This window comes from Oryctolagus cuniculus, chromosome 5 (assembly GCF_051225735.1).
Source record: "Oryctolagus cuniculus isolate XC-2025 breed Fujian yellow rabbit chromosome 5, ASM5122573v1, whole genome shotgun sequence".
NCBI classification, from domain to species: domain Eukaryota; kingdom Metazoa; phylum Chordata; class Mammalia; order Lagomorpha; family Leporidae; genus Oryctolagus; species Oryctolagus cuniculus.
The window spans coordinates 13388959-13416525 of NC_142871.1; the positions used below are offsets into that span (position 1 = coordinate 13388959).

Genomic DNA, 27567 nt, shown 5'->3' on the forward strand with positions numbered 1-27567 from the left:
ACCAAAGGAAGCTCCAGGCAGGGACATAGAAGCTGGGGTTTGAAAGTTGGGCAGGTGTCCAAGAAAATGGTAAGAGCTGAGGACATGTGGATCCAGAGCTGTTAATGTATTTTTATATTTCTCTTAATTTATAGGTTGCTTATCTCTTTTTAAAGGATAATTCTTTTTTCAAAAAAATATTTATTTATTTATTCAACAGGCAGAGTTACAGAGAAGCAGAGGCAGAGAGAGAGAGAGAGAGAGAGAGAGAGAGAGAGAGTTAGTTCTTGCATCTGCTGGTTCACTCCCTAGATGGCTGCAACATTCGGAGCTGTACCCATCCAAAGCCAGAAGCAAGGAGATTCTTCCAGGTCTCCCACGTGGGTGCAGGAGCCCAAGGACTTGGGCCATCTTCTACTGCTTTCCCAGGCCACAGCAGAGAGCTGGATCAGAAGTGGAGCAGCCAGGACTTGAACCGGCGTCCACATGGGATATAGGCACTACAGGCAGCATCTTTACCTGCTACGTTACAGTGCCAGCCCTGAAGGATAATTTTTAAGCATATATTTTTTTGCAAGAGAAGAAACTAATGGGAAAAATAAAAGCATAAAATTTCTAGAGGGATCAAGTAACATCCTTTCCCAAATTTTCTGTCTTCAATGAGAAAATTTGGCTTTAAATAGTTGTTAAATTTCTTAAGATTTTCCTCTGTCCCAGATCTTACTTTCCTGGCTTTTGTTTGAATCTTGCTGCTGCTTTACCAAATTCTCAAGTTGTGTTTTGTAGTCTCTTCTGATGATATAACAATATCAGCTCACATTTATTGACTACAAGTAAATGTATCAAATATATGAAAAGCACTTGCTATGATTACCTCAGTATTCACAAGGGCTCTATGTTGGTATGTGTCTGTTTCACACTCAGTGAAACTTAGGTAGGAAGAATAAATAATTTATCCAAGATGAAAATTTGCATGAATTAGGTTCAATTCAAATGCTACTTACAGCCATAAGTAATGTGCCACACTATTTTTCATCCTAAGACTCTTTTCCTCTCATTTTACTGTTTCGAGAGGAATATATTTATTCTATTAGAAAGAAATATATTTATTCTACAAGAATCTATTGTATACCTTCCATGTAACCAATACTAACTGCTGTGAAAAACACAAAAAGATTGAAAAACCACATCACAATGGCAAAACCGAATAATACCATGCTGTGTCCTTTAGAAATTTATAACTTTAGGGGCTGGCGCTGTGGCACAGCGGGTTAATGCCTGAAGCACTGGCATCCCATATGGGCGTCGATTCTAGTCCTGGCTGCTCTATTTCTGATCCAGCTCTCTGCTATGGCCTGGAAAAGCAGGGGAAGATGGCCCAAGACCTTGGGCCTCTGTACCCACGAGGGAGACCCAGAAGAAGCTCCTGGCTTTGGATTGGTGCAGCTCCGGCCCTTGCAGCCAACTGGGGAGTGAACCATTGTATGGAAGACCTCTCTCTCTCTCTCTCTCTCTCTCTCTCTCTCTGCCTCTCCTCTCTCTCTGTAACTCTGACTTTCAAATAAATAAGTAAATCTTTTTTTAAAAAAGAAATTTATAACTTTAATAGGAAAGACAGGTGAAAAATGAAACCTTAAATAAGTGTAGTGTGGTCTTCCATGAATTAAATCATGCTCAGGTAGAACCCTGCGCTGAGCCCCAATGAAGCATGAAGCATGATTAGTGTGAGATGAGACCAGACATTGAAGGCTTATGAAATGTCTCCAGCTGGAGTCTTGCTTATCAGATTAAAAATTAGATACGGGCCGGCGCCGCGGATCACTAGGCTAATCCTCCGCCTTGCGGCACCGGCACACGGGGTTCTAGTCCCGGTCTGGGCGCCGGATTCTGTCCTGGTTGCCTCTCTTCCAGGCCAGCTCTCTGCTGTGGCCAGGGAGTGCAGTGGAGGATGGCCCAAGTGCTTGGGCTCTGCACCCCATGGGAAACCAGGAGAAGCACCTGGCTCCTGCCATCGGATCAGTGCGGTGCACCAGCTGCAGCGCGCCAGCGGCGGCGGCCATTGGAGGGTGAACCAACGGCAAAGGAAGACCTTTCTCTCTGTCTCTCTCTCTCACTGTCCACTCTGCCTGTCAAAAAAAAAAAAAAAATTAGATCCATTGATTGATTTATACAACTTTGTTCCTATGGTAAAAAAGTCTTTATATGTGCATATCTACAAAGCCATATTTCCCTTTGAGGTACAGAACAATTAATTAACTTACCCAAAGTCACACAGCTAGTAATTAGTGAACAGTGAGGAAGAAGATTTGATAAGGAGATTTTTGACATTTTGTTCTTATGTAAAACTAGAAATTTTTTAAATAGAAAGGATTTTTTTTTTAAAAAAAAGACCTAAATAAAAGATCTCTGTGAGTGAGATCCCAGTGGAAAGAACAGGCCATCAAAGAAGGAGGTACTTTTCTCTGAAGGGAGGAGAGAACTTCCACTTTGACTATGACCTTGTATAAATAAGATCGTAGTCGGCGAACTCGAAAAGCTTCCATAGCCTTGGCAACTCATGACTAGAGCCTAGGGTGATTACTGACGCCATAAACAAGAGTGTCAAATTGTTAAGTCAACAACAGGAGGCACTGTGCACTTACTCCTCATGTGGGATCTGTCCTTAATGTGTTGTCCAATGTGAAGTAATGCTATAACTAGTACTGAAACAGTATTTTACACTTTGTGTTTCTGTGTGGGTGCAAACTGTTGAAATCTTTACTTAATATATACTAAATCAATCTTCTGTATGTAAAGATAATTGAAAATGAATCTTGATGTGAATGGAATGGCAGTGGGAGCGGGAGACGGGAGGGTTGAGGGTAGGAGGGAAGTTATGGGGGGTGGTAAGCCACTGTAATCCAAAAGCTGTATTTGGAAATTTATATTTATTAAATAAAAGTTAAAAAAAACCAACAACTAACCTCCTATACTGCATGCAACATCAGATCTCATTCTCAGCCCATCAGATTGGTAAGAGGGGTCTCTGTGGCCTCAAGCACACTGGGCGACACTTGTCACTGGATCATCCCCACCTCGTAGGGCTTGGAGTGTATTGTTCAGTCAGTTTCCCTCCCTTGGGAAATGCTCATCTGCCACGATTTAGAACTGGGGATGCTGGTCTAGGCATGTATATCCTCACTCTCTCCTCTTAGAGGACTCAGGAGTCAGGTTCTTGGTTGGGGTGATTCTTTCCTGGGGTGCCTCATGAAAGAACCCCTTACTCAGGCCATATTTTGCTTAATCCATGGGTTCCAAAATGTCTCGTATTTCTCCCAACTCCCCTCTGGCCTCCCTCTTAAAAGACTTGTGCAAGCTGGGCCTAAATGGGGAGATAAAGTGGAGGTGATTAATTCACCTTTGCACTAAAATTTGACTTCAACATAAATTAGACAAAGGCTCAAAATGACCATAATTTGGCACCTTTGATCTAAAAAGTCTCTGCAACCTTAATAGCTCTACACAGAGAAACAGCAAATGGTCAGAGGTCCCCTACTTCCATGCCTTTTTCCTCCCTTGGGGTCAACTTTCCTCACTCCAAGTTCTCATGGAGGAAGAAGTCCTAAAGCCTCCCCTTAAATCTTCTGCCTTCCCACCTCTCCGTTTCCCCCCTCCACCTGAGAAGACGGCATCTCAGGAACACAGTCATTTGCTCATTCCATTCCCCCCTCCCTGCCTAGTCCCTCCTCCTCCTCCATCCCACCACCAGCAGCAGCAGGGGCAGCTGGCGCCCCTCCACCTTCTCTCCTCCTCCTCAGAATCTCTTTATCTCATTCTCCCCAAGGAAGAAAAACCTCTCTGTAAGCCCTCCGCCTCACTGGTCCCTCCTTCATCCCGCCCTCTCTGTGATCCTGACCCAATAGATGAGCTTTTCCCCTACCACTGCAGAGTCTTCCTGAGCCTCCATCTGGTGATTCTTCTCTGGTCCATCCACCTAATTCCTCTACTGATCCCATTCCCCCTCCTCTTGGTACCCTATCTCCTCTTCACACAGGGCACCAAATGTAAAGAAAAGAGTCGCAGAGCAGAGGGGAGACAGGATATGAACCTGAAGCCAAAACAAATGTATTCAGGGAAAATAAATAAATATGCAGAGATGTGTGACCAACTGCCAGTGTGTAGGAGCTGGAGTGGCTGAAGCTTATGTGTTTGTTCTGTCAGAGAGCACATTGAGTCTCAAAATATGATGCACTAAAATATAATCATTGTCAGAGAAACAGAAGACAGATCATAGGCTGGGAGAGAATAGTTGCAAAACATGTATCCAATAAAGAACTGTTATCTAAAATACACAAGTACCACTGAAAACTCAGCAATTAGAAAATAAATTACTTGATTAAAAAATTGGCAAAGTATCTGGCAAGGAAATTGCATAGGTGGTATGTGAGCATATGATAGATGTTAACCATCATCTGTCATCAGGGAAATATCAATTAAAACGACAGTGAGATGCCATGACTCACCTGTTAGAGTGGTCAAAATGCAGAAAACTGACTACACCAAATGCTGAGGAAGACTGTTTGGCAGTTTATTACAAAACTACCCTTATCTTATGATCCAGTCATCATGTTCCTTGTAGTTACCCAAGTGAGTTTCACACAATAACCAGGATATATATACTTATTGCAACTTTCCTTCACAATTGCTAAAACTTAGAAGTAAATAAAATGTCCTTTAGTGGGTAGGCAGGTATCTGGGATATGTTTAGATAATGAAGTATTAGTGCTAAAAAGAAATAAGCTATCAAGCCCTGCAAAGCCATGCAGAAATGCAGTATTACTCAGTGAAGGAAGGCTATTGGGAAAGTCTACATATTATAATTTCAAATATATGACCTTCTGGAAAAGTCAAACCTCTGATGTCAGTGGAAAGACAAGTGTCTTGCAGGAGTTAGTGGGAAGGAGGTTTGAATAAGAGGAGCATAGAGGATTTTTCGGGTAGTGAAACTATTGTGTATGATACTATAATGGTGGACATACATAATTTTATATTTGTTGTTGTTATTGTTCAGTATTAACTACCCTCACAAGTTTCCCATTTTGGTGAGCCTGAGAGTCTGAGACCAAATTATATTCTAAGCTCAATCCTTCATTTCATCATTAATTTGGTCGTTCAGGATGTTTTACCAAGTATATGTATTCCAAATAATCACAATGTTTCTTTATTAGTTACATCAACAATGGAAATTTTCTACCTACATAGAGTAGGTATATATTTTGGAATACTCATAGAATGTACTACACCCAAAATAAACTATAATGTAAAAAGGGGATTTGGGCTGATCATCAGTGTCGACTCATCGGTTGTTACGAATGTGCTACTCTGGTGTGAGATGTCCATTCTGGGAGAGATTGTGTATTTGGGGAGAGGGACAAGGGGTATATAGGAGCTTGCTGGACATTCTGCTCAGTTTTGCAAAAGCATGAACTGTATCTAAATAACAAAATCTATTAACATGGAATAATTGAGTTGTGCCTTGGTCTTGACATTGTTTATATTATTGGCACCAAAATTTTTATGGAAAAACACTCAGGAAATTTGGCACCTAGCACATAGTGGACTTTTTTAAAAAAAGTTTTTCTTTAATGAATGCAAATTGCATAGGTACAACTTTAGGAATATAGTGGGTCTTCCCCTCATACCCACCCTGCCACCTCCAGCCCCATCCCACCTCCCTCTCCCATCACATCAGATTCATTTTTAATTTAACTTTATATACAGTAGACCAACTCTATAGTAAATAAAGATTTCAACAGTTCGCACCCCCCCCCCCACACAATGTATAAAGTAGTTTAAGAACAAGTTTTGCAGTTGATTCTCATAGTACAACTCATCAAGGACTGAAGTCCTACATGGGGAGTAAGTGAACAGTGACTTCTGTTGTTCATTTAACAATTAATACTCTTATTTATGATGTCAGTGATCACCCGAGGTGCTTGCCATGAGCTGTCAAGGCTATGGAAGCCTTTTTGACCACAAACTCTGTAAGTATTTGGACAAGGCCCATAAACAAAGTGGAAGTTCTCTCCTCCCTTTAGAGAAAAGTACATCCTTCTCTTATGGCTCCTTATTTCCACTGCGGTCTCATTCACATAGATCCTTTGTGTAGGATATTATTTGCCACAGTGTCTTGACTGTTCCTTCCCAAAATGCTTTCATGGGCTTTTCATCCAGACCGGGAAGACTTAAGGGCTGATTCTGAGGTCAGAATGTTACTTAAAGCGATTGTCATTCTATGAGTCTGCTGTGTGGACTGCTTCCCATGTTGGATATTTCCTCTTTTTAAATTCTATTATTATTACCAAGCACTAGAGGCTATTTATATGATCTCTTTAATTCTTAATCCTATCTATATGTTCACTTTAACACAATATGACCACTTTAGCAATTAAGATGACATTTTTACCACCAATTTTAATGGGATTTGGAGTCCCATGACAAGTTTTTTTTTAACTTTTATTTAGTAAATATAAATTTCCAAAGTACAGTTTATGGATTATAATGGCTTTCTCCCCCCCATAATTTCCCTTCCACTTGCACCCCTCCCATCTCCTGCTCCCTCTCCCATTCCATTCACATCAAGATTCATTTTCAATTCTCTTTACATACAGAAGATTGATTTAGTATATATTAAGTAAAGATTTCATCAGTTTGCACCCACATAGAAACACAAAGTGTAAAAATACTGTTTCAGTACTAGTTATAGCATTACTTCACATTGGACAACACATTAAGGACAGATCCCACATGAGAAGTAAGTACACAGTGACTCCTGTTGTTGACTTAACAATTTGACACTCTTGTTTATGGCGTCAGTAATCTCCCTAGGCTCTAGTCATGAGTTGCCAAGGCTATGGAAGCCTTTTGAGTTCGCTGACTTTGATCTTATTCAGACAGGGTCTTAGTCAAAGTGGAAGTTCTCTCCTCCCTTCAGAGAAAGGTATCTCCTTCTTTGATGGCCCCATTCTTTCCACTGGGATCTCACTCACAGAGATCTTTCATTTAGGTAGTCTTCTTTTTTTTTCCCAGAGCCATGACAAGTTTTAAAATTGTACCCTTAGAAGTAAGTCCATAGGACAGTATGCAGAACTATACAGCTTTACAGGTATGAACTACCTACTTCCTCTCTTATTCCCCCTCTTTTTTTTTTTACTGGGATCTATTTTCAATTGACTTTATATATATATGATTAACTCTATGTTAAGTAAACAGTTTAGCACATAGTATGAAGAAGAAAAAATAAAAAAATAAAAAAATAAAAATAAGGAACTGTTCCTTAAAATTCAAAACAAGAGCTGTTCAAGTCATTGTTTCTCAAAGTGTCAATTTCACTTCTACAGCTTTCATTAATTCTCACAGATCACAGAGAACATACAGTATATGTCCCTTTTGGACTGGCTTATTTCAATAATTATGAAGTTTTCCAGATTGATCCATTTTGTTGCAAATGCCTGGATTTCATTTTTTTAAACTTTTATTTAATGAATATAAATTTCCAAAGTACGATTTATGGATTACAATGGCTTCCCCCCCATACCCTCCCTTCCACCCACAACCCTCCCCTTTCCCACTCCCTCTCCCCTTCCATTCACATCAAGATTCATTTTCGATTATCTTAATATACAGAAGATCAGCTTAGTATACATTAAGTAAGGATTTCAACAGTTTGCTCCCACACAGAAACATAAAGTGAAAAATAATAGATGATTTTTTTTAAATGATGATGAAATCAGATCAGACCTATTGTCATGTTTAATCCCAGTGAGAGTCAAGTTGGGAGTTGATAATTTTTTTTTTACAGAGGATCAGTTTAGTATGCATTAAGTAAAGATTTCAACAGTTTGCACCCCCATAGAAACACAAGGTGAAATATATTGTTTGAGTACTCGTTATAGCATTAAATCTCCATGTACAGCACACTAAGGACAGAGATCCTACATGAGGAGTAAGTGCACAGTGACTCCTGTTTGTTGACTTTACCAATTGACACTCCTGTCTATGGCATCAGTAATCTCCCTATGCTCCAGTCATGAGTTTCCAAGGCTATGGAAGCCCTCTGAGTTCTCCGATTCTTATCTTGTTTAGACAAGGTCATAGTCAAAGTGGAGGTTCTCTCCTCCCTTCAGAGAAAGGTACCTCCTTCTTTGAAGACCTGTTCTTTCCACTGGGATCTCACTCACAGAGATCTTTTGCCAGAGTGTCTTGGCTTTCCATGCCTGAAATACTCTCATGGGCTTTTCAGCCAGATCCGAATGTGTTTAGGGCTGATTCTGAGGCCAGAGTGCTATTTAGGACATCTGCCATTCTATGAGTCTGCTGAGTATCTCACTTCCCATGTTGGATCACTCTCCCCTTTATTTATTCTATCGGTTAGTGTTAGCAGGTACTAGACATGTTTATGTGCTCACTTTGACTCTTAGTCCTTTCATTATGATCAATTGTGAACTGAAATTGATCACTTGGAATAGTGAGATGGCATTGGTACATGCCACCTTGATGGGATTGAATTGGAATCCCCTGGTATGTTTCTAACTCTACCATTTGGGGCAAGTCAGCTTGAGCATGTTCCAAATTGTACATCTCTTCCCTCTATTATTCCCACTCTTATGTTTAACAGGGATCACATTTCAGTTAATTTTCAACACTTAAGAATAACTGTGTATTAATTACAGAATTAAACCAGTCATATTAAGTAGAACAGACAAAAAAACTACTAAGAGGGATAATGTATTAAGTTGTTCATTAACAGTCAGGGCTATGCTGATCAAGTCACCTTTTCCCATAGTGTCCATTTCACTTCAACAGGTTTCCTTTTTGGTGTTCAGTCAGTTGTCACCGATCAGGGAGAACATATGGTATTTGTCCCTTTGGGACTGGCTTATTTCACTCAGCATGATATGTTCCAGATTCCTCCATTTTGTTGCAAATGACTGGATTTCATTGTTTCTTACTGCAGTATAGTAGTCTAAAGAGTACATATCCCATAATTTCTTTTTCCAGTCTAACGTTGATGGGCAATTAGGTTGGTTCCAGGTCTTAGCTATTGTGAATTGAACTGCAATAAACCTTGAGGTGCAGATAGCTCTTTTATTTGCCAATTTAAATTCCTTTGGGTAAATTCCAAGGAGTGGGATGGCTGGGTTGAACGATAGGGTTATCTTCAGGTTTCTGAGGAATCTCCAGACTGACTTCCATAGTGGCTTGACCAGTTTGCATTCCCACCAACAGTGGGTTAGTGTCCCTTTTTCTCCGCATCCTCGCCAGCATCTGTTGTTGGTAGATTTCTGCATGTGAGCCATTCTAACCTGGGTGAGGTGAAACCTCATTGTGCTTTTGATTTGCATTTCCCTGATTGCTAGTGACCTTGAACATTTTTTCATGTGCCTGTTGGCCATTTGGATTTCCTCTTTTGAAAAATGTCTATTGAAGTCCTTGGCCCATCTCTTAAGTGGGTTGTTGGTTTTGTTTTTGTGGAGTTTCTTGACCTCTTTGTAGATTCTGGTTATTAACCCTTTATCTGTTGCATAGTTTGCAAATATTTTTTCCCATTCTGTCGGTTGTCTCTTCACTCTCCTGACTGTTTCTTTTGCAGTACAGAAACTTCTCAATTTGATGCAATCCCAATAGTTGATTTTGGCTTTGACTGCCTGTGCCTCTGGGGTCTTTTCCAGAAATTCTTTGCCTGTGCCAATATCTTGAAGGGTTTCTCCAATGTTCTCTAGTAACTTGATGGTGTCAGGTCGTAGATTTAGGTCTTTAATCCATGTTGAGTGGATTTTTGTGTAAGGTGTAAGGTAGGGGTCTTGCTTCATGATTCTGCACGTGGAAATCCAATTTTCCCAGCACCATTTATTGAATAGACTGTCCTTGCTCCAGGAATTGGTTTTAGATCCTTGATCAAATATAAGTTGGCTGTAGATGTTTGGGTTGATTTCTGGTGTTTCAATTCTGTTCCATTGGTCTATCTATCTGTTTCTGTACCAGTACCATGCTGTTTTGATTACAACTGCCCTGTAGTATGTCCTGAAATCTGGTATTGTGATGCCTCCGGCTTTGTTTTTGTTGTACAAGATTGCTTTAGCTATTCGAGGTCTCTTGTGCCTCCATATAAATTTCAGCACCATTTTTTCCAGATCTGAGAGGAAGGTCTTCGGTATCTTGATTGGTATTGCATTGAATTTATAAATTGCTTTTGGGAGAATGGACATTTTGATGATATTGATTCTTCCAATCCATGAGCATGGAAGATTTTTCCATTTCTTGGTATCGTCTTCTATTTCTTTCTTTAAGGTTTTGTAATTTTCATCGTAGAGATCTTTAACATCCTTTGTTAAGTTTATTCCAAGGTATTTGATTGTTTTTGTAGCTATTGTGAATGGGATTGATCTTAGACATGCCTTCTCAGCCATGGCATTGTCTGTGTATACAAAGGCTGTTGATTTTTGTGCATTGATTTTATACCCTGCTACTTTGCCAAACTCTTCTATGAGTTCCAATAGTCTCTTAGTAGAGTTCTTTGGGTCCCCTAAATAAAGAATCATGTCATCTGCAAAGAGGGATAGTTTGAGTTCTTCCTTCCCAATTTGTATCCCTTTAATTTCTTTTTCTTGCCTAATAGCTCTGGCTAGAACCTCCAGAACTATATTGAATAGCAGTGGTGAGAGTGGACATCCCTGTCTGGTACCAGATCTCAGTGGAAATGCTTCCAACTTTTCCCCATTCAATAGGATGTTGGCTGTGGGTTTTTCATAGATTGCTTTGATTGTATTGAGGAATGTTCCTTCCAAACCCAGTTTGCTTAGAGTTTTCATCATGAACGGGTGTTGTATTTTATCAAATGCTTTCTCGGCATCTATTGAGATAATCATATGGTTTTTCTTCTGCAGTTTGTTAATGTGGTGTATCACATTGATTGTCTTGCGCACATTAAACCATCCCTGCATACCAGGGATAAATCCCACTTGGTCTAGGTGGATGATCTTTCTGATGTGTTGTTGCATTCTATTGGCGAGAATTTTATTGAGGATTTTTGCATCTATGTTCATCAGGGATATTGGTCTGTAATTCTCTTTCAGTGCTGCATCTTTTTCTGGCTTAGGAATTAAGGTGATGCTGGCTTCATAGAAAGAATTTGGGAGGATTCCCTCTTCTTCAATTGTTCTGAATAGTTTGAGAAGAATTGGAGTTAGTTCTTCTTTAAATGTCTGGTAGAATTCAGCAGTGAATCCATCTGGTCCTGGGCTTTTCTTTGTTGGGAGGGCCTTTATTACTGTTTCAATTTCTGTTTCAGTTATGGGTCTGTTTAGGTTTTCGATGTCTTCCTGGTTCAATTTAGGTAGGTTGCATGTGTCCAGGAATCTATCCATTTCTGATAGGTTTCCCTGTTCGCTGGCATACAAGTCCTTGTAGTAATTTCTGATGATTCTTTTTATTTCTGTGGTGTCTGTTGTTACATTTCCTTTTTCATCTCTGATTTTATTGATTTGGGTTTTTTCTCTTCTTTTTAGTTAGTTGGGCCAATGGGGTGTCAATTTGTTTATTTTTTCAAAAAGCCAGCTCCTCGTTTGGCTGATTTTTTGGAATGTTTTTCTTGATTCAATCCTGTTGATTTCTTCTCTGATTTTAATTATTTCTCTTCTCCTACTAGATTTGGGTCTGGTTTGCTGTAGGTTTTCTAGATCCTTGAGGTGAATTGAAAGCTCATCTATTTGGTGTCTTTCCAATTTCTTGATGTAGGCACCTATTGATATAAACTTTCCTCTTAACACTGCTTTTGCTGCGTCCCATAAGTTTTGGTATGTTGTGCTATTATCCTCATTTACTTCCAGAAAGTTTTTGATTTTTCTTTTGATTTCTTCTATGACCCATTGTTTATTCAGGAGCATGTTGTTCAATCTCCATGTGTTTGCATATGCTCTAGGGATTCCTGAGTTGCTAATTTCCAACTTCATTCCTTTATGGTCTGAGAAGCTGCATGGTATGATTCTAATTCTTTTGAATTTGCTGAGACTTGCTTTATGGCCTAGTATGTGGTCAATCCTAGAGAAGGTTCCATGTACTGCTGAGAAGATGTAAAATCTTTAGCTGTAGGATTGAAAGTTCTGTAGATATCTGTTAGATCCATTTGGGCTATAGTGTCGTTTAAATCTACTGGATCCTTGTTGATCTTCTGTCCTATTGATCTGTCTATTTCTGAGAGTGGAGTATTGAAGTCCCCCAGTACTATTGTATTGGGGTCTAAGTCTCCCTTTAAGTCCGTTAACAAATCTTTTAGATAAACCGGTGCCCTGTAGTTAGGTGCATATACATTGATAATTGTTATATCTTCCTGTTGAATTGATCCCTTAATCATTATGTAGTGTCCCTCTTTGTCTCTCTTAACAGTTTTTGTGGTAAAGTTTATGTTGTCTGATATTAAGATTGCTACGCCTGCTCTTTTTTCATTTCTGTTGGCATGGTATATCTTTTTCCAGCCTTTCACTTTCAGTCTGTATGGATCTTTGTTGGAAAGATGTGTTTCTTGTAAGCAGCAAATAGATGGGTTTTGTTCCTTAACCCAATCAGCCAATAGGTGTCTTTTAACTGGACAGTTCAGGCCATCCACGTTCAATGTGACTAATGATAAGTGGTAACTTTGCCCTGCCATTTGCCAAAGATAAGTTCTAATATATGCTTTGAATACCCTGTGATCTTTTGCTGTGAGGTTTCCTTCCTTGGTTTCCTTCCTTTACCTTCTTTCATATTGATGACCGTGTTTCTGTGTTTCTGTGTATAACACATCTTTAAGCATCTTTTGCAGGGCTGGAAGAGTGGCAACAAATTCTTTCAATTTCTGTTTGCTATGAAAAGTCTTTATTTCACCTTCATTCACAAATGATAGCTTTGCAGGATATAATATTCTGGGCTGGCAGTTTTTCTCTCTTAGTACCTGGGCTATATCTCACCATTCCCTCCTAGCTTGTAGAGTTTCTGATGAGAAGTCAGCTGTGAGTCTGATTGGAGATCCTCTGAGAGTAATCTGACGTTTCTCTCTTGCACATTTTAGGATCTTTTCTTTATGTTTCACTGTGGAGAGTTTAATTACAACGTGTCGTGGTGAGGATCTCTTTTGGTCGTGCTCATTAGGGGTTCTGTGAGCTTCCTGTACTAGGATTTCTCTGTCCTTCTCCAAACCTGGGAAATTTTCTGCTAATATCTCTCTAAAAAGGCCTTCTAATCCTTTCTCCCTCTCCATGCTTTCAGGAACTCCTAGAACCCAAATGTTGGTTTTTTTAATAGTATCCTGAAGATTCCTGACAATATGTTTTAGATTCCTAATTTCCTCTTCTTTTCTTTGGTCTGACTGTATCCTTTCCTGTTCTCTGTCTTCTAAGTCTGATATTCTCTCTTCTGCTTCACCCATTCTGTTTGTAAGGCTCTCTATTGTGTTTTTCATTTGATCTATTGAATTCTTCACTTCAGTCACTATCACAGTTTCCTGTTGTACTAGTTGTTTCGTTTCATTTTGATTCCTCCTTAATATTTCATTTTCACGAGAGAGATTTTCTATCTTGTCCATTAAGGATTTCTGTAGTTCAAGAATTTGTTTTTGAGAACTTCTTAATGTTCTTATCAATTTTTTGAGATCTGCTTCTTGCACTTCTTATATGTCATCATCTTCATAATCTTGAATTGGGGTGTCTTTTTCATTTGAGGGCGTCATGGTGACTTCCTTGTTTTTATTACCTCGGTTTTTGCGTTTGTTATTTGGCATATTGGAGATATTTGGTTTCTTCACTGTGGTGCTTTTTCTTGTTATACTATGACTCTAGATTAAGTGGACTATCTGTTTTTGATGGAGCCTTAGGGCTTGAGATGGGTGTGGCCTGAGAGCTCTGTTTGGTGTGCCAAAGGTGACACTCCCAGGTTAGTTGTGGTAAACCTCTCTCTCTCTCTTTCTTTTTTTTTTGATTCAAAAGGGAAGTAATTCTGCACAGCTGAACGAAGTTGGAGGTAGTTAGCAGGCAAATGATATACCCACAGGAGCCAGAGATCAGAAGCTCTTTCCCAAGGACCACACAGGGAATCTGTTTGGCCCTCAGAGTGGGCTCAAATTCTCCTTCAGTCTCCCACTGGGTTGCCAAAGTTACGGAATTGTAGCATCTCTGGAGAGTACTCACGTGAATTCCGTGAGTTCTCTTCCCCACCATCTCTTTTTTCACAGTCTCAGTTCATTTGCACCACAAATTTACTAGGTCCTAATCTCCTGTTAATTCGCCCCGCCCAGAGTCAGGTTTTTCTGCTAGGCTCAGGGCCGGTGCAGACCTGAGGTCGCTCTGCTTATGACGTATGTCCAAGATGGCGCCTGCTCTTTGTCTTGCTCGCCCTTGAGAGGTGAGCGGAGAGAGAGAAACCCGTGTCCGTACCAGTCACCTTTTTTTTTTTCCCTCTCTCTCTTCCAGTTAGCCTGGTGAACTCCCCCCCCCCCCCGGGGGTCGTTCCCTCTAGTCTCCTCTCTCCGCTTGCCTGCCGGTGTCTCGGGCTATTGAGGTTCGGCTCACCTCGCGTTCCAGTGCTGGTGTGTTGAGTCTGCCGCTGGTGTCCCGAACTGTGGGCTCCCACGCTCTCCACGCAGGTCTGCTGTGAATCACGCGTTCCGGAAGAGTTTCTTCTGCTGTTTCCTCCCCTACTCTTCCTTGAACCTGCAGTATCTCCACTTTTATTAAACTATCTCTCCCCGGACTATCAGTGTGCTCCCTTCCTATTCCGCCATCTTGACTCCTCCTGGATTTCATTTTTTAACTGTTGTGTAGTCTTCTGTTGATGGGCATTTAGGTTGGTTCCATGCCTTAGCTATTGTGAATTGAGCTGCAATAAATATGGAGGTGCAGATAGCTCTTTTGTTTACTGATTTCATTTCCCTTGGGTAAATCCCCAATTTGCTTAGAGTTTTCAAAATGAAAGAGTGTTTTATTTTGTCAAATGCTTTCTCTGCATCTATTGAGATAATCATATGGTTTTTGTTCTTCAATTTTTAATGTGATGTATCACATTGTTGGATTTGTGAATGTTGAACGTTCCCTGAATACCAGGTATAAATCCCAGTTGATCCAAGTAAATGATCTGTCTAATGGCCAGAATTTTGTTGAGGATTTTTGCATCTTTGTTCATCAGGGAGACTGGTCTGTAGTTCTCTTTCTCTGTTGCATCTTTTCTGGGTTTAGGAATTAAGGTGATGCTGGCTTCATAGAAAGAATTTGGGAGGATTCCCTCTTCTTCGATTGTTCTGAATAGTTTGAGAAGAATTGGAGTTAGTTCTTCTTTAAATGTCTGGTAGAATTCAGCAGTGAATCCATCTGGTCCTGGGCTTTTCTTTGTTGGGAGGGCCTTTATTACTGTTTCAATTTCTGTTTCAGTTATGGGTCTGCTTATGTTTTCTCTCTCTTCATGGCTCAATTTAGATAGGTTGGATGTGTTCAGGAATCTATCCATTTCTTCTAGGTTTCCCAGTTTCTTTGCATACAGCTCTTTGTAGTGGTTTGTGATTATTCTTTTATTTTTTCTGTGGTGTTTGTTGTTACATTTCATCTCTAATTTTATTAATTTGGGTCTTCTCTCTCCTTTTTTGGTTATGTGGGCCAATGGGGTGTCAATTTGTTTATTTTTTCAAAAACCCACCTCTTCATTTTGCTGATCATTTTATTTTTTTGTTTCAATTTTGTTGATTTCTTCTCCAATTTTAATTATTTCTTTTCTTCTACTAGTTTTGGATTTGGTTTGCTGTTGCTTTTCTAGATCCTTTAGGTGTATAGATAATTTATTTGGTGTCTTTCTAGTTTCTTAATGTAGGCACCAATTACTATAAACTTTCTTCTTAACACTTTTTACTGTATCCCATAGGTTTTGTGTTTTTTTTTTTAGCTTTTATTTAATAAATATAAATTTCCAAAGTACAGCTTATGGATTACAATGGCTTCCCCCCCAATAACTTCTCTCCCACCCACAACCCGCCCATCTCTCACTCCCTCTCCCATTCCATTCGCATCAAGATTCATAGGTTTTGCTATGTTGTATTCTTGCCTTCATTTGTTTCAAGAAATTTAATTCCTCTTTTAATTTCTTCTATGACCACTGTTCAAGCTTTAACATGTTGTTCATTCTCATGTGTTTGCATATGATGTAGAGATCCTTGGGTTATTGACTTCCAGATTCATTGCAATGTGTTCTGAGAAGATGCATGGTTTTATTTTGATTTTTTAAAAAATTTTCTCAGACTCAGTTTATGGACTAGTATATGATCAATCCTAGAGAAAGTTACATGCACGGGAGAAAAAAATGTGTACTCTGTGGCTGTAGGGTGGAAGACTCTGTAGATATCTACTAGGTCTATTTGGTCTATGGTGTCAATTAACTCTGTTGTTTCCTTATTGATTTTCTGTTTGGTTGATCTGTCCATTGCTGAAAGTGTTGATGTCCTCCATTAGTATTATATTTCAGTGTATATCTCCCTTTAAGTCCCTTAACAATTCTTTTAAATAGCCAGGTGCCCTGTAATTAGGTGCATATACATTTATAATAGTCACATCTTCCTGTTGAATTGATCCTTTAATCATTATATAGTATCCTTATTCATCTCTTTTAATAGTTTTTGTGTTAAAATCTATTTTGTCTAGGATGGTCACACCAGCTCTTTTTTGGTTTCTCTTAGCATGGATTATCTTTTTTACCATCCTTTCACTTTCATTATGCATGTGTCTTCATTGGTAAGGTGTGTTTTTTTTTTGTAGGTAACAAATAGATGGGTTTTGTTTTTTAATCCATTCAGCCAGTCTGTGTCTTTTTACTGGGGAGTTGAGGCCATTTACATTCAGTGTTACTATTGCTAAATAGTGTATTTGCCCTGCCATGTTTCCTTAAATAGTCCTGCTAATGTATTTTGGATTTCATTTGTACTTTTGCTGGGTCATTTTGTGGGTTCATCTTCTTTTGTGGTGATGTTCCTGTTTCTGTGTGTAGCACATCCTTGAGCATCTTTTGTAGGGCTGGGTGAGTATTACAAATTCTTTCAATTTCTGCTTGTTGTGGCAGATGCTTATATCTCCTTCATTCATAAATGAGAGTTTTGCAGGGTACAGTACACTGGGTTGACAGTTTTTTCTCTTAGGACTTGGAATATGTTTTCCTATTTTCTCCTTGCCTGACGGGTTTGCAATGAGAAGTCTGGGGTGAGTCTAATTGGTTTCCTCTGATTGTGATTTGTCATTTCTATCATGCACATTTTAAAATCTGTTCTTTGTGTTTCACTGAAGTGAGTTTTGCCACAATGCGTTGTCATGAAGTTCTTTTCTGGTCATGTCTATTGGGAGTTCTGTGTATTTCTTGTACTTGGATGTCTCTTTGTCCAGACTGTGGAAATTCTCTGTTATTATTTCATTAAGAAGGCCTTCTAATCCCTTCTCTCTTTCCACACCTCCAAGAATTCCTAGGATCTGTAAGTTGGATTGTTTGATAGAATCTTATAAATCTCCAAATGTGATTTTTAATTTTCTGATTTCTTCTTGTATTTGATCTGATTGTATTATTTCTGGAAGTTTGTCTTCTAGTTATGATATTCTTTCTTCTGTTTCATCTATTCTATTGCTAAAACTTTCATTTTTTTATTTGGTCTATTGAATTCTTCATTTCCAGTATTTCATTCTGGCTTCTCTTTAAAATCTCAATTTATTGGGAGTGCTTTTCATTTAGATTGTGAATTTGTTTTTGATCACTTCTAACTAATTTATTAATTTTCTGAATTCCTTTTGTGGCATAGCCTCGATCTGTTCTTCTTCAGGCTCCACTTTTTAAAAAAGATTTATTTATTTGAAAGGCACAGTTACAGAGAGGAAGAGAGAGAAAGAGAGGTAGGTCTCCATCCACTGGTTCACTCACTATATGGCTGCAATGGCTGGAGCTGGGATGATCTGAAGGCAGAAGCCAGGAGCTTCTTCCACATCTCCCACACAGATGCAGGGGCACAAGGACTAGGGCCATCTTCCACTGTTTTCCCAGGCTATAGCAGAGAGCTGCATTTAAGTGGAGCAGCTGGGACTCAACCCAGTGCCCATATGGGATGATGGCACTGCAGATGGTGGCTTTACCCACTATGCCATGGCACCAGCCCCCAGCCTCCATTATTAAAGATTTTTATTGCTCCTGAGGTGAGTTTATAAATTTTCCTTATTCTTTTTTGACAGGCACAGTTAGACAGTGAGAGAGAGAGACAGAGAGAAAGGTCTTCCTTCTGTTGGTTCACCCCCCAAATGGCTGCGAAGGCCAGCGCTCTGCGCCGATCCAAAGCCAGGAGCCAGGTGCTTCCTCCTGGTCTCCTATGCGGGTGCAGGGCCCAAGGACTTGGGTCATCCTCTACTGCACTCCTGGGCAGAGAGCTGGCCTGGAAGAGGGGCAACAGGGGCAGAATCCAGTGCCCTGACCGGGACCAGAACCCGGTGTGCCGGCGCCACAGGTGGAGGATTAACCTATTGAGCCACAGCGCCGGCCCAATTCTTCCTTATTCTTATTCAGGCTTTTTCTTTTGTTCTTTGGCATTTCTGGTTGGTTTTTGTTTAATTTAATTTAATTTGATTCCTCTCTGCTATGAGCTGCTATGTGTCTGTGTGTTGCAAGTGGAAGCAGGCAGCCCTGCCTCCTAGAGCTCTGTTTACTTCTGGATTGTGCAACAAGGCTTTGGTGCACTAAGCCCCGCTTACTGGAGCCAGACTAGCTTCTCACTGGTGCATGAAACAAGCTTGGGTATTTACTGTTTAGGATTATTCCTTGTTGTACAGCTTGCATGGTGGGGAGGAAATTACCCTGAAATGTGATTGTTGTTCTCAGGTGGGGCATTTTGTGAGGTGGCCCTTGCAATCGATGGGTCTGTAGGTGGGAGGCAAACATGCTAGTTCACTTGAAAATGTGAACAATCACTATGGCTTCTCCCCATGGCCTATAGGTCCAACTGGGGGTGGGGAGGAGACATAGATGGACCATGGCATGCCAAACTCTCCACCCATTCCCCTACAATTTCTCTTTCTTCCCACTTGGAGCTTCAAATGCAGTTCACCAGGTTTCCCCACCTGCTGCTATCCACAGCTCCGTGGACTCTCTACCTCTCACCTGGTTCTCTGGGTGGAGGCAGTGCCAGTCTCCTCACTCAGTACCTCTGCCACTTCTTCACTATGTCCACCACCCTTCCCTCCTCTCTGCTCCCCTAACATGGACCTGAGCAGTCTCTAGTAGACTCCTGGCCCACTCTGCGTGAACTTCTCTTGATTCTGCCACCGGCTTTTATCTCCTCTGCTCACTAACTATCCATTTCTCCCTATGCCACTTGGAACATCCCACTGCTTATACTGCCATCTTGACCCCCTCCCCTCATAGTAGGCATTTAATAAAAGACTGGTCTCTGATAAATTTCATAATAGGATATATCAGAACTCTAATAAGAACTTCACAAAATTTTGTATGGAGCTGTCAAACTCATTCTTAGCAGTAAATTAACCACCAGGAATACATATAAACTCAGGATTAGAGACTACTATTAAAATAGTTAGGTGGGGCAGGTGTTGTGGCATAGCAGGGTAAGCAGCTCCTGGGATGAACCATGGATGGTTCATGGGCCCTGGTTCAATTGTCTGCTCCACTTCTGATCCCTGATAATGTGTCTGGGAAAACAGCAGAAGGTGGCCCAAGTGCTTGGGCACCTGCACTCATGTAGGAGACCGAAATGAAGATCCTGGTGCCTGGCTTTGGCCTGGCCTAACCCTGCCCGTTGTGGCCATTTGGTGAATGAATCAGTAGATAGAAGGTCTCTCTATTTCTTCCGTATCCCTCTCTAACTCTGCTTTTCAAATAAATAAAAATAAAATAAAATAGCTGGAGAAAGTCACCTGGCCAGAACATCAACTTGGCTGTTTTACTCTGCTTGAGGAGCACATAATGCCGATGTGATCATGTTACTGCTGTTTATTATCCTCCAGCTAAATAAATTCCAAGCACCTGACCAGAACCTACAAGGACATGCATGTTTGGTCCCAGTCTACCTCTCTGACTTCAGCTTTTCTATACTCCCCCTTAGCCAGTTCCAGAAACAATGGTCTTCTTCCATTTTTTTAAATTACAGAGGCTGGTCTCATACTAAGATGCTTAAAAATAAAATAGCTTTAATGAGGTATATTTGTTTTTTAACAAATGGTACATTTTAAGTTGCATAATTTGGTAAGTTTTGACATAGCATATGCTCATGAAACCATCAACACAATCCTGAAAATGCAATATCTATCTCTAGCCTCTCCCTGTTTGCTGAATCCTCAGGCAACTACGGCTCTACTTTCTATTGTTACAGCAGAATTTTCATTTTAAAGGAATTTACTTGCTCTTTTTTGTGTTCTGTTAAACTCATCAAAATTATTTTGACATTCATCCATGTTATATGTATTGATGCTTACTTAATTTATACAGTGGAGTAGTTAGTATTCCACTGTATGGATATGCCTCTTGTTTATCCACTTACTGATGGATGTCTAGATTGTTTCCAGCTTTTGATTATTGCGAATAAAGCTGCCCCATGTATTTGCATACAGGTCTTTGAATGTATGTGTGCATTCATTTCTCTTGAATAAATATCAAGTAGAATGGCTGGGTTGTAGTAGGTGAATGTTTAACTTTCTAAGCAACGATGAAACTGTGTTCCAAAGTGATTGAAGCATCTTATATGTGCACCAATAGAGTATGAGAATTTTAATTACACTCTATCTTCACTGAAGCTTGGTATGATCAGTTATTAATTCTAGCCATTTTATTAGGCGTGTGTTGACATTGTATTTTAATTATTTCCCTAGTGACTAATGATGTTAAGCATAATTTCATATGCTCATTTGACATCTGTCTTCTTTCACAGAGTGCCTGTTTATATCTTTGGTCTCTTTATTGTCATGTTAATTGAAATACCTTTATATGCCCTGGATATGACATTTTTATATGATTTGTGAATATTTTCTCTCAGAGTACAACTTTTCATTTCATTCTTTTCATAGTGTCATTCAAGGAAGAGTTCTTAATTTAGATAAAGTCTTCTTTATTTTCATTCAGAAGTTTTATAGATTCAGATGTTATGTTCAGATCTGTGACCCATTTTGAGTTAATTTGGTATACACAAGGTATAGCTCAAAGTTAAAAGCCTTTTTTTGACATATAGCTATCCACTTGTTCTAGCACCCTTTGTGGAAAAGGTTTTCCTTTCTCTACTAAGTTGTTTTGGAATTTTTGTCAAAAATCAATTGACCATATACTTATGGATTTATTTCTGGGCTCTGTTCTGTTGATCTATTTGTCTAGCTTGATGTCAAACCACATTGTCTTTTTTTTCTATAGAAAGCTTTTAATTATTTATTTTGACAGGCAGAGTTTGACAGTGAGAAAGACAAAGAGAAATGTCTTCCTTCTGTTGGTTCACCCCCAAAGTGGCCGCTAAGGCCAGTGCATTGAGGCCAGCGTGCTGTGCCAATCAGAAGCCAGGAGCCAGGTGCTTCCTCCTGGTCTCCCATGTGGGTGCAGGGCCCAAGGACCTGGGCCATCCTCCACTGCACTCCCGGGCCACAGCAGAGAGCTGGCCTGGAAGAGGAGCAGCCGGTACAGAATCCAGCACCACAACTGGGACTAGAACCTGGGGTGCCGGCACCTCAGGTGGAGGATTAGCCTAGTGAGCAGCAGCACCAGCTGAAAGCTTTTATTTAATAAATATAAATTTCATAGATATAGCTTTTGGATTATAGTGATTCTTCTTCCCATACCCACAATCCCAACCTCAAACTATCCTGCCTCCTACTCCCTCTCCTATCCCATTCTTCATTAAGCTTCATTTGTAATTATCTTTATATACAGAAGATCAACTCTATACTAAGTAAAGATTTCTTTCTTTTTAAACTTTTATTTAATAAATATTAATTTCAACAGTACAACTTTTGGATTATAGTGGCTTTTCCCACCCATAACCTCCCTCCCACCCGCAACCATCCCATCTCCCACTCCCTCTTCCATCCCATTCACATCAAGATTCATTTTCAATTATCTATATACAGAAGAACAATTTAGTATATACTAAGTAAAGATTTCAACAGTTTGCACTCACACAGAAACACTAAGTATAAAGTACTGTTTGAGTACTAGTTATGTCAATTTAACAATTGACAGTCTTATTTATTATGTCAGTAATCACCCGAGGGTCTTGTCATGAGTTGCCAAGGCTATGGAAGCCTCTTGAGTTTGCCAGCTCTGATCTTATTTAGACAAGGCCATAGTCCTGAGTAAAGATTTCACCCACACAGACACACAAAATATAAATTACAGTTTGAAGATTTACTGTTATTTCTCATAATACAACACATTAACACAGAGATCCTACATGGGGAGCAGGTGCACAGTGACTCCTGTTATTGATTTAACAATTGACACTCTTATTTATGATGTCAGTAATCACCTGAGGCTCTTTCCATGAGCTGTCAAGGCTATGCAAGCCTTTTTTGACCACAACTCTGTCAGTATTTGGATAAGGCCATAAGCAAAGTGGAAGTTCTCTCCTCGCTTCAGAGAAAAGTGCTTCTTTCTTTTATGGCCCCTTATTTCCACTGGGGTCTCACTCACAGAGATCTTTCATGTAGGATATTATTTGCCACAGTGTCTTGACTGTCCATTCCTGAAATGCTCAGTTATGAACTTAAACTGATCACTTTAACTAGTAAGATGGCATTGGTACCTGCCAACTTAATGGGATTTGGAGTCCCATGGCAAGTTTTTAGCTTTACCCTGAGGGAACATATCCCAAACTGTGCATCTCTTCCCTCTCTTATTCCAGCTCTTTTTAAAAAATTTTTTTTATTTAGTAAATATAAATTTCCAAAGTGCAGTTTATGGATTACAATGGCTTTCCCCCGCCCATAATTTCCCTCCCATTTGCACCCCTCCCATCTCCCGCTCCCTCTCCCATTCCATTCACCTCAAGATTCATTTTCAATTCTCTTTATATACAGAAGATTGATTTAGTATATATTAAGTAAAGATTTCATCAGTTTGCACCCACGCAGAAACACAAAGTGTCAAATACTGTTTCAGTACTAGTTATACCATTAATTCACATTGGACAACACATTAAGGACAGATCCCACGTGAGAAGTAAGTACACAGTGACTCCTGTTGTTGACTTAACAGTTTGACACTCTTGTATATGGCATCAGTAATCTCTCTAGGCTCTAGTCATGAGTTGCCAAGGCTATGGAAGCCTTTTGAGTTTGCCGACTTCGATCTTATTCTGACAGGGTCATAGTCAACGTGTAAGTTCTCTCCTCCCTTCAGAGAAAGGTACCTCCTTCTTTGATGGCACGTTCTTTCTACTGGGATCTCACTCGCAGAGATCTTTCATTTAGGTCGTCTTCTTCTTCTTCTTTTTTTTTTTTTTGCAAGAGTGTCTTGGCTTTCCATGCCTGAAATACTTTCACGGGCTCTTCAGCCATATCTGAATGCCTTAAGGGCTGATTCTGAGGCCAGTCCAACTCTTATTTTTAACAGGGATCAATTTTCAATTGGCTTTAAACACCTAGGAATAATTTTGTGTTAAGTATAGAGTTCAACCAATGGTATTAAGTAGAAAAAGAAAATATTAAAAAGAGGCCAGTGCCGCGGCTCACTAGGCTAATCCTCCACCTTGTGGCGCTGGCACACCGGGTTCTAGTCCCGGTCGGGGCACTGGATTCTGTCCCGGTTGCCTCTCTTCCAGGCCAGCTCTCTGCTGTGGCCAGGGAGTGCAGTGGAGGATGGCCCAAGTGCTTGGGCCCTGCACCCCATGGGAGACCAGGATAAGTACCTGGCTCCTGGCTCCTGCCATCGGATCAGCGCAGTACGCTGGCCGCACACGCTGGCCGCAGCAGCCATTGGAGGGTGAACCAACGGCAAAGGAAGATCTTTCTCTCTCTCTCTCTCTCTCACTGTCCACTCTGCCTGTCAAAAAAAAAATTAAGAAAATATTAAAAAGAATAAAATAGTAAGCTGTTCCTTGACAGGACAAAGGCTGGTCAATCATAGCTTCTCATTGTGTCAGTTTCACTTCTACAGGTTTCTTTTTAGGTGCTCAGTTGTCACCAATCAGGGAGAACATATGATATTTGTCCCTTTGGGACTGGTTTATTTCTCTCAGCATGATGTTTTCCAGATTCCTCAATTTTGATGCAAATGACCGGATTTCACTTTTTTTTTAACCGCTGTGTAGTATCCATAGAGTACATATCCCATAATTTCTTTCTTTCTTTTTTTTTTTTAATTTTTTGACAGGCAGAATGGACAGTGAAAGAGAGACAGAGAGAAAGGTCTTCCTTTTGCCATTGGCTCACCCTCCAATGGCCGCCACGGCTGGCGTGCTGCGGCCGGCGCATCATGCTGATCCGAAGGCAGGAACCAGGTGCTTCTCCTGGTCTCCCATGCAGATGCAGGGCCCAAGCACTTGGGCCATCCTCCATTGCACTCCCGGGCCACAGCAGAGAGCTGGTCTGGAAGAGGGGCTACCGGGACCGAATCTGGCACCCCGACTGGGACTAGAACTCAGTGTGCCGGCGCCACAGGCGGAGGATTAGCCTATTGAGCTGTGGCGCTGGCCTATCCCATAATTTCTTAATGTAGTCTTCCATTGATGGGCAATTAGATTGATTCCATGTCTTAGCTATTGTGAATTGAGCTGCAATAAACCTTGAGGTGCAGATAGCTCTTTTATTTGCCAGTTTCATTTCCTTTGGGTAAATTCCAAGGAGTGGGATGGCTGGGTCATGTGGTGGGGCTTTATTCAGGTTTCTGAGGAATCTCCAGACTGTCTTCCCCAGCAGCTTTATCAGTTTGCATTCCCACCAACAGTGGGTTAGTGTCCCTTTTCCCCCACATCCTCTCCAGCATCTGTTGTTTGTTGATTTCTGTATGTGAGCCATTCTAACTGGGGTGAGGTGAAACCTCATTGTGGTTTTGATTTGCATTTCCCTGATGGCTAGTGATCCTGAACATTTTTTCATGTGTGTGTTTTCCTTTTGGATTTCCTCTTTTGAAAAATGTCTATTGAGGTTTGGCCCATGTCTTAAGAGTGTTGTTTGTTTTGTTGTTGTGGAGTTTTTTGATCTCTTTGTAGATTCTGGTTATTAATCCTTTATCAGTTGCATAGCTTGCAAATATTTTTTCCCATTCTGTCGGTTGCCTCTTCACTTTCCTGACTGTTTCTTTTGCAGTACAGAAACTTCTCAATTTGATGTAATCCCAGTTGTTAACTTGGGCTTTGACTGCCTTTGCCTCTGTGGACTTTTCCAAGAAATCTTCACCTGTGCCAATATCTTGCAGGATTTCTCCAATGTTCTCTAATAATTTGATGGTGTTGAGTCGTAGATTTAGCTCTTTAATCCATGTTGGGTAGATTTTTGTGTAAGGTGTAAGGTAGAGGTCTTGCTTCATACTTCTGCATGTGGAAATCCAGTTTTCACAGCATCATTTGTTGAAAAGACTGTCCTTGCTCCAGGAACTAGTTTATCTCTGATCAAATACAAGTTGGTTGTAGATGTTTGGATTGATTTCTGATGTTTCTATTCTGTTCCATTGGTCTATCCACCTGTTTTTGTACCAGTACCAGGTAGTTTTGATTATAACTGCCCTGTCTTGAAATCTGGTATTGTGATGTCTCTGGCTCTGTTTTGTTGTATAAAATTGCTTTAGCTATTCGAGGTCTCCTGTGCCTGCATATGAATTTCAGCATCATTTTTTCCAGATATGTGAAGAATGTTTTATATTTTGATTGGTATCACATTGAATCTGTAAATTGCTTTTGGCAGAATGGACATTTTGATGATACTGATTCTTCATTCCATGAACATGGAAGATTTTTCCATTTTTTTGTATCTTCTATTTCTTTCTTTAAAGTTTTATAATTTTCATCATAGAGATCTTTGACATCCTTGGTTAAGTTTATTCCAAGGTATTTGATTTTTTTGGTAGCTATTGTGAATGGGATTGATCTTAGACATGCCTTCTCAGCCATGGCATTGTCTGTGTATATAAAGGCTGTTGATTTTTGTGTGTTGATTTTATTTCCTATTACTTTGCCAAACTCTTCTATGAGTTCCAATTGTCTCTTAGTGTTCTTTGGATCCCTTAAATAAAGAACCATATCATCTGCAAAGAGGGATAGTTTGACTTCTTCCTTCCCAATTTGTATCCCTTTGATTTCTTTTACTTGCCTAATGGCTCTGGCTAAAACATTCATCACTATAATGAATAGCAATGGTGAGAGTGAGCATCCCTGTGTGGTACTTGATCTCGTAGGAATTCTTCCAGCTTTTCCCCATTCAATATTATTGCCATGAGTTTGTCTATAAATTGCCTTGATTGTGTTGAGGAATGTTCCTTTTATACCCAATTGGCTTAGAGTTTTCATCATGAAACAGTGTTGTATTTTATCAAATGATTTCTCTACATCTATTGAGATAATCATATGGTTTTTCTTCTGTAGTTTGTTAGTGTGATGTATTATATTGATTGTCCCATTTAATTTTTATCCCAGTTTTCCTCTTGTTCTGTTGAGTTGTGATTAACTGAGCATTTCTTTTTGTCTCTTTCTGATTTCCCTTTTTGGGTTATTAGCCATCACTCCCTGTGTATTCTTCAGGGAGACCCTTGGCAAATCTCTGGGATCTCTTTTTGTGCAGTTTCCTCTTCTCTGTTATTCTACCTGTGAACTCTGATTACTTTGGCCACTCTGGCAAAGCCCAGTCCATTCAGATGGAGTTTTGCACTCTGCCTGGGGTTCCCTCACTTCCCTGTACTCAAAACTTCTCCATGCACTAAGTTGGGGCAGTGTTGGGGCTCATCTCATTGGCTCCCCACCCCTCATGGGTGAGTATCCTACTTTTTTCTGACTTCTGGTGTCATAACAGTCAGCATTTTGTGTAATTTAACCTTTGTGTGGTTACTGTTTCAGGTGCGAGGGTCCATATTGTCCCTGTCACTTCTTTTTGACAGGAAATGCAAGTGCATTTTAGGGATTATGTACTCCCCATTCTCTCTGCCTGTGATACTCTTCCTCTTGAATTTCACACAGCAGAATCTCTCTTAGGTCTCATTTCAAATGAGACTTTTTACCTGCTCTTGATTCCAAATGAAACACCTGGTCAGTATCACATCTTTCTGTCTCTTTCTCCTTGATATTACTTTCTGAAATTTTTTGATAATTTAACTATTAGTTTGCTTTAGTATTGTTTCTTTTTTTTTACTAGATTATAAATTTCAATTGATTGTGGATCTTTCAGATCACATTGTCCATAACTCTCTATAACCTGTAGCAGTGCTTGACACATAGTAATCCTCCACAGACAATAGCTAACAAATATGCAAGTCCTTATTTTGTTACATTGTAAATATTAGTATTATTATTCAAAACATGGTCCAAGGTCAGCTGGTTCACAAGCTTACCCAGCCATGATGAGATACATGCAGAAATTGAGAGAAACCATGTAG

General features: G+C 40.0%; 1 protein-coding gene across 2 annotated transcripts in view; it reads left to right on the forward strand.

Annotated features, from left to right (window-relative positions):
* The window catches only part of IPCEF1 (interaction protein for cytohesin exchange factors 1), a 210930-nt gene that overhangs the window by 17814 nt on the left and 165549 nt on the right, over window positions 1–27567 (forward strand). The window contains exon 1 of one of the 2 annotated variants that reach the window (XM_089332556.1): window positions 14307–14391. The exons of the other annotated variant lie outside the window; for it this stretch is intronic. The gene's annotated coding sequence lies outside the window, so the exon portion shown is untranslated. Of the gene's footprint in view, window positions 1–14306; window positions 14392–27567 lie in introns of those variants that run through there. 2 annotated transcript variants of the gene reach the window in all.